This window comes from Crocuta crocuta, unplaced genomic scaffold, assembly GCF_008692635.1.
Source record: "Crocuta crocuta isolate KB4526 unplaced genomic scaffold, BGI_CrCroc_1.0 scaffold392, whole genome shotgun sequence".
Taxonomy (NCBI): Eukaryota; Metazoa; Chordata; class Mammalia; order Carnivora; family Hyaenidae; genus Crocuta; species Crocuta crocuta.
The window spans coordinates 70,072-78,014 of NW_027530363.1; the positions used below are offsets into that span (position 1 = coordinate 70,072).

The 7,943-nt window shown below is 37.5% G+C and overlaps 1 pseudogene; it reads left to right on the forward strand.

Moving 5' to 3' along the window:
- Nucleotides 1-4,433: 4,433 nt before the first annotated feature.
- LOC144233283 (olfactory receptor 2M5-like) lies at nucleotides 4,434-5,147 on the forward strand (annotated as a pseudogene).
- The last annotated feature ends 2,796 nt before the right edge of the window (nucleotides 5,148-7,943 follow it).

Genomic DNA, 7,943 nt, shown 5'->3' on the forward strand with positions numbered 1-7,943 from the left:
GTGCAAGTGGGGGAGGGACAGAGAGAAAAGAGGAGAGAGAGAATCCCAAGTAGGCTCCACACTCCCAGCACATAACCCAGTGCGGGGCTCACTCCCACAAACTGTGAGACCATGACCTGAGCCAAAATCAAGAGTCAGACACTCAACCAAATTAAGCTACCCAAGCACACAGAGATCTGTCCTTGACTTTCAACTTTATTTTCTGTGGAAATATTTCCTGTCCTCATAGAGGACAGCCTGTTAGATCATAAGGCATGAATATACCATATCCTTTGCTGGGAGATGTTTAATAAGGAACAGACTGTTAGAGCAAGAGGGCACCAAACCATTACAGAATTAAAAGAAAGTAATTCACCAACAAGGCAAAGTTTGAAATGGGACAGGTCTCAGGATGAACACCCCTGGTCACATCGTCATCCAAAAAATCACTGTCACATGAAATAATCAGAAACCCTAAAGTTTAAGCACATTCTACTCTGATTAATAAATCTGCTTACTACATTGTTCTTGCTGAGGGCTTTGGGAAGCAAAGATCTGCATTTACACATGTGGCCATACAAGGGGTACAATGCAGGAAAAGAAAAGTAACAGAGCAGGCCATTAACTCAGGTTTAAACCAAGCAGCAGAATCTACCCTAAAAGACAACCACCATGACTGACTGACTTTTCTAATCTGGCTCTGATGGTCATGTGCCATTGTAGCCCAACGGAAATTATCCATTTGCCAGGCCATTATAAAATGGATAGCTATCAAAACAATCTATCAAGACATGGAAATACCCCAAAATAAGACACATATATTTTCAAATCTTTCTTCAAGGTTTAAGGGTTGCATGTGGGTATCATTTAAATGAGTGGACATTTAAATTTTTAATGCATATATGAAATTTATAAATATATAAAATTGAAATACATTCATATTTAAGGTATGGTCTAGGTGATAAAAATCGACATATAAACTACAACAGGCTAATAATTTAAAAGTTAAATTTGGTTATAGTACTGGTTTTCTAAACATTTCTTCATAGTTATTATTCATGAGTGCGCACACAGGTTGACAGCATGTTTAGAATGACTCCTGTCCCCTAAGCATTCTAGAAGTAAAAGATTTATAGAGAATAAATTAAAAATAACTCAAGGAATAATTTAAAGTTCTGCAAGGAGTCAAGAAAATCAAAATAATAGTGGGCCTAGGTATAGTTTCTCCATTTTCAACTAGATGAATGTTCTGGGACTAACCATTCAACTTTTTAAAACCGTAATTCCTTCATCACTAAAATAACAGAGAGAAAAACAAAATTACTGGGGATAAGAGTAAAGTGGATTTTTCTAAGGCACGTTTAAACTCTAAAATTCAAAGTTTTGACAAAAATGCCATGCACTTGGAGAAATCTTATGATAGGCAACCATCTGGCACCAATGATCCCTGTCTGCCAGTATTCATGACCTGTGTATTCTCCTCTTGAGCAACGGATGAATCTTATCACTTATTATTTCTGATATTAGGTTACAAAAAGACTGTGACTTCCATCTCGCTCTCATTCTCCACCTTTCTCCCTCTTTTTTGCCCCTCCCGTCTTTCTGTAAGGAAGCTGGCTACCATGTTATGAGATACCCCATGGAAAATCAAGGAAGTGTGGGAAGCTCCCAGCCAACAGCCAGCAAAAAATTGAAGCCATCTGCTCCAGGGAACTGAACTGAACCTTGCTAACAACACCTGAGTGAAATTGGAAGCAGATCCTCCCGCAGTTAAGAATTCAGATGAAACTGTAGCACCAGCCAGCATTTTAATTACAATTTTGTGGGAATTCTTTAGTCAGAGGCAACCAGCTGAATTTCACTCGGACTCCTGATGGGAATATCTGTGAGGCAAAACCTGTTTGTACTATCTTGAGATAATAATTATAGAGCAGTAGGTAAACTAATATAGTCTCCAAAGAAAGCTCACTTTTATTTTGAAAGGGCCAAGAATCGGATTCATGGAAGGGGAATGAGGAACAGCTCCCCTGAGTAGCAGGTATGTTCAATTAAACAAATACTGATAGTGCCACCATATGTTCAAGTAAAGTGGCAAAGGAATGGAAAACAATGTCCCTGCTGTGAACCAGCAAATAGGCTTTGTGCAAACTAATTTAGATGTGCAGAAAATGACAGCTGTTTACCAAATATATTTACTCTTTTCTCCTGTGCGCTGAGCTAAAGATACTTCCTAGCCTCCCCTGCAATGATGTATTGCTATGTGACTGGACTCAAATATTAGGGGAAACCTCATACAGCACTTTCAGGGGCAGCTCATTAACATTTCCACATCCTGCCTAAGGGCTGCTTGATACAGATGAGGATACTGACCTTAGAAGTCATTGTTGAATATCATATGTTTGCACATATAGGAGGATTAGGAGGAACTTAACTGAGGAACAAGGGGGAGAAGAAGGGCGGAAATGGTGGGGGAAAGGGAGAGAGGCAAACCATGAGAGACTCTTGAATGCTGACAAAAACTGAGGACTGATGGATGTGGGAGGGAGGGGGGATGGGCATGGAGGAGGATACTTGTGGGGATGAGCTGTGGTGTTATGTGGTAACTAACTTGACAATAAACTATTTGTAAAAAAAAAAATAAACAAAACAAAATAAAATCCTGTCAAAAACAAGGAATGTTTAATATTAGGGGGAAAAAAATGTCATTGTTGAAGATGGTGAGCGACAAGATGTCATAATTCTCGGTACCTGAAATGTCATTCAAAAGAGAGCCATCTGCTCATCAGCAAAGGTTATTTTTTAATTCATCTGACAAGAATATTCTATTATCTTAAGATAATATCTTAAGCCACTGAGAATTGAAAGATTATCAATTACAACAGCTTTCACTAAACTAATAAATAAAACATAGGGGTGCCTGGGTGGCCCAGGTCATGATCTCACAGGTCACCTTCCAACATTGGCCCAGGTCATGATTTCACAGTTCGTGAGTTTGAGCCCTACATTAGGCTCCATGCAGACACTCAGAGCCTGGAGACTGCTTTGGATTCTGTCTTTCTCTCTCTCTCTCTCTCTCTGCCCTCCCCAACGTGTGCTCTTTCTCTCTCTGTCTCCCTCTCAAAAATAAATAAGCATTTTAAAAAGTTTAAAATGCAGAAAAATACAAGGCTTTATTTAATAACAACTCTATTTGAATATACTTAATAAGGATCTGAAGGTGAAATATAATTGGAAAAACTTCTGGGATGTGAGTTTTGGTCATTTCTCTTCAACATTTAGTAATGCTATGACCTTGGACAAACCATGTAACTTTTCTCTGAGATCCGCTGTTTTTTTGGGGGGAGGGGCGAAATGAGTGGGAAGAGAGAGAGAGAATCTTGAGCAGCTCCATGCTCAGCATGGAAACCAAAGTGAGGTTCAACGCAGGGCTTGATCTCCTAACTGTATATCATGACCTGAGTTGAAATCAAGAGTCAAGTGGTTAACCAGCTGAGCCACCCAGGTGTCCCTCTGAGACATTCTTCCCTTCTAAATGCCTACAGGTGTGATGGTTTAGTTTTTGGTTGTGGCTTTGTTTTTAAACAAAGTCTATGTGAGGTTAGATATTCATCATGCAATTCCTCAAGCTTTTTAAAATGAAGAATTATCTCAATCTCCTTTCTGCAGTGTATGTTCTATATTCTTCCATATAACATCTGTCTTATTTTCTCACATATTCTTGTCATTGACATCTTCTTCAATAGAGGTAAAGGTCTTTAGCATCAGAAATCATACCTTATTCATCTTTGTCTTTCTAAGATTTAGCATAGTGTTAAGAACATATTAGAATAGAAACTGTGTGATTGAGTGAGGATGGAATAAATGTTATATACTTCTCAAAAGTTAAAGTAGGGCAGTGAGAGAGCATTAAGTGGGGAGAGGGGAATGGGGTCTTTTAACAATGACATAGAAAAGAAGGGAGGTGAAAGTACGGGCTCTGAGATACCAGTATAAGATGCAACCTGGATGTACCAGATGGGGGCAACATATTCTGTAAGTAAAGAAGATAGGTGGGGACATAAAATAACTACTTATCCATGAAATTGGATAAAATGCTGTCATTTGCAGAAATATCACAGCCTGCTGATGCTGATAAGGGTGATAAAGGAAAGAACTTCGGGAACAGAATCCAGTAAATCTTTATAATTTCTCCTAATTGGACTTGTTCCCAGGGTTGATTACTTCTAACAAGACAAAAACTTGGATAAAAGAAATGAGACTTCAAATATGATTTTATCCTCTTGGGCCTATTCCCTGGCACAAAACATGTCAATGTCCTTGTTTCTGTCATCCTTATGATCTACACTGTGACTCTCATCTCAAACTTCATCCTTATTTTCCTGATCTGGGTAGATTCTCACTTCCACACACTCATTTTTTTCCTGTCATTCCTAATGACAGAGAGCTAACTGGCTCTCATGGACTTGACATTAATCTCCTCCACTGTACCCAAAATGGCAACTGACTTCTCAGAGAAGAGAAACATCTCAAAGGTTGCCTGTGAAACTCAGACTTTTTTTCTTCCAGACTCTAGTAGTTGCTGAATGTACCCTTATCGCCGTCATGTCCTTTGACCTGTATGTGGCCATTTGTAACCTTCTGAGATACACCCTGATGATAAGCCAGAAAACACATCTGCAGATGGCTTCTATCTCTGGGATGTGAGTGTCCTTACATCACTTGCACACACAGTGGATCCTATCTATTTCACCATCTGTGGTTCCAGAGAGATTTCCCATTTCCTCTATGAGGTCATGGCCATTCTGAAATTGGCCTGTGAGAAGGCTGTAGTAATGACAACCATTATGATGCTCCTCATTCCCTTGTCCTTTATCTTGTCTTCTTATTTTCTCATCTTCCTTACTATCCTCGGCATGAACTCCTGGGAGTACAGAAATAAATCCCTGACCACCTGTTCCTCCACCTGACTGTGGTAAGCTTCCACTCTGGTCCAGCCATGCTGGTCTACGTGAGACCTAGTTCTCATCACAGTCCCAAGTGGACCAGTTTCTCTTTATACTTGGTGCCATCCTCACCCCATAATGAACCCCCTCATATACAGTCTGAGTAAGAAGGAGGTTGTGCGTGCTCTGATAAAGGTGTTGGGATGCTGCCTAACCTCAAATTAGACCACAAATATAAGATGAATGTTAATCACTACCTAGTTCTACTTCAGTCTAAATCAGCCCTTCTTAGATGTCCAGGTTTTAGATCTGGTCCTTTCATAATTAAAATTGTAATGGGACCACTGGTTGTATGGATTCTCTCTCTCTCTCTCTCTCTCTCTTTCTCTCTCTCTCTTTCTGTGTGTGTGTGTGTGTTTCTGTATATGTAGATAGATATAGATGAGATAGAAATAGAGATATATATCTATGTATAGAGAGGTAGGTACATATGTGTCTATATCTATCTCTATATTGCTATATCTATCTATCTATCTATCATCTATCTGTTTATCTATCTATCTTCATGTTTCTTTACCAATGTTTGGCCTACACTATCAGAATGTAATGGTGATGTAGTTGGAGTGCTGGTTGGCACGTATGGTGATGGAAGTTATGATGGTAATGATGAAGTTTCACCAAGAAAAGGAATTGATTTGACAATGCTTTATTCAACTATAAAGATAATGTATACCAATTTCAGTCCTCGAAAGAGGCCAACCACCACCAAAGGGCTATGGGTGTTTAATTTTCCAAGGATTCTTAAGTGAAGATAAGAAACTAAGTTCTTGGCTTTTAATCTTTTAAATGAAGAGGCTAGATAATAGACCTAAACAAAAAGCCAATTAAATGACTCTATTTTAAATATCTTTCTTCTTAAAATTTCAATTATTTTATAGAATTGTCCCTATTATCAAAAATAATCTATATTAGGACTTTTTTTTAGTTTCAACTCTTTATTTATAAGAATTCATAATTATATCAGACTTGATAGAAATGGACTGTTATATACAGGCTTATATAACTAGAATCTCTCTCTCTCTCTCTCTCTCTCTCTATCTATTGTTTTACATTTCTAATGACTTTATGCCATATAATTTCAAAGGAATAAATATTCACACTTTAGTAGAAGGGGAAATATAGTGATTGTAGGTGAATCTGTAAATGTGGAAGTATTCCTGTCTTAACATCTGACAGTATGAACACAAATGGACAATTGAACTTGAAGAATTTGATAATTTACTAGTACATTCATCACATTTTAATTCTCTTGGTTTGAGTGACTGAAGTAGCACAATGTAAACATATTTAGACACAGTTATTTAACACCCAGCAAGAAATATGTGTACCTATACATATAAATACATTATATATATAGTATATTGAAACATATCTGAAATATGTTGAGGATTATATGAAAAAATTTTTTGATATACAAAATGGATAAGTAGGATATTCCTCATATAACTAATTAGTGTAAATTATTTTTGCAAGGAAGCAATGTATGTATCAACTGAAGTATAGGGCAGGGTGGATTGGGGGAGAAGAATAAACCAGAAATCTTTTTAAAAGATTTTTTGAAATTAAATTCAAGTTAGTTAACATATGGTATTTTTTAGTAATTACTACACCCAGTGAAAGGCTAGAACTTACAACCTTGAAATCAAGAGTTATGTGCTCTACTGACACCCAGGCACCCCTAAGCCAAAAATCTTTTTGACAGTGATTGAGCAGATATATACAAAGATGTGTGATTTAGCCCATGAGGATTTATTCAGGTATCAGCTAAGGTTTGAACATTTCTAACAATAAAGGTGAACTCCTTGCACTTCAGTTTTCTTTCTGATATAAACATTCTATTACACCAAATAAACAAAAGAGGCAATGGTTTATAAATGTCCCACCCAGATAGTTAAAAATATACTCAAAGAGACATTCTGCTTCAATTTGTTTCAGTGAAGTGGTACCACAATTTGGAAAAAGCCTTATAATAACACTTATTATGTCTCATTAACTACCTAAAGTACTTGGCCCCATCCCAACAATCAGTATGGCAAAGCTCCTTTCCACAGTGGGATGAAGCAGGAGGAGTTCACTTGGATGGGACTTGAGCTGAAAGGAAGTGAGATTCACCGTTCTTAGTTGCTTTAAGGGTCTGGTGGCTTCACACAAAGTTGTACAAGTGACCTCTTCCTCCTTGCAGGAACAAATTGTCTTTAATACATTGCCTTCTTTTTCAGATAATAAATGTGAAAGGTGGGAATCCTCAGGCAAAGTTATTCATTTTCTCACTGTAGCAGATGTGATTTGTTAACAGAGCTCTGGTAAACTCAGCAGTTAGGAAAAGACTTCAAGAGTTTACTGCCTTGTCAAAATTTCTCCTCATGAGAGAGGAAAGCTATGTGGCAGAAACCACTTATTTCTTTCTCATCTAATTGGAAATCTTTCTCTATAAATGCATAAGAAGAGAAGATAAAGTTGTGTAGTTCAACTGCATTTCCCACAGTTCTAAAAATAAGTGAAATAAGACACTTTAGAAGATAAAATATAGGACTAAGTAAAGACTTGTGACAAAGGGGGCAGGAGGGGGGTAAGGCAGAATGGGAAAGCAACTCTTCTCATAGATTGGAATTTCTTTGGTGGGGAAACGCGTAGCACTCTCTAATATAAACTTAAGATTCACTAAAATAAAAATTACATTTTGTAGATAACTGGTCCCTTATTGCCCTCTTCTTTTGAAATAAACAATTAGGTGACTAGCATCCTCACTATTAAACAGAATCTCATCACTAAATATAATAATTAAATTAGCCTTAAATTCTACCTAGTCTAACCCAACAATTTCAATTCCTGTACTTTATTTTTTCCCTCTCAAATAATTTAGATTCCACATCTTGGGGCATTTTTACTGCAATGTAACCATCCTCCCTCTCCTATCCCACGGACACTTTTGTATATTATTTAAGGTGTGATTACAACCCA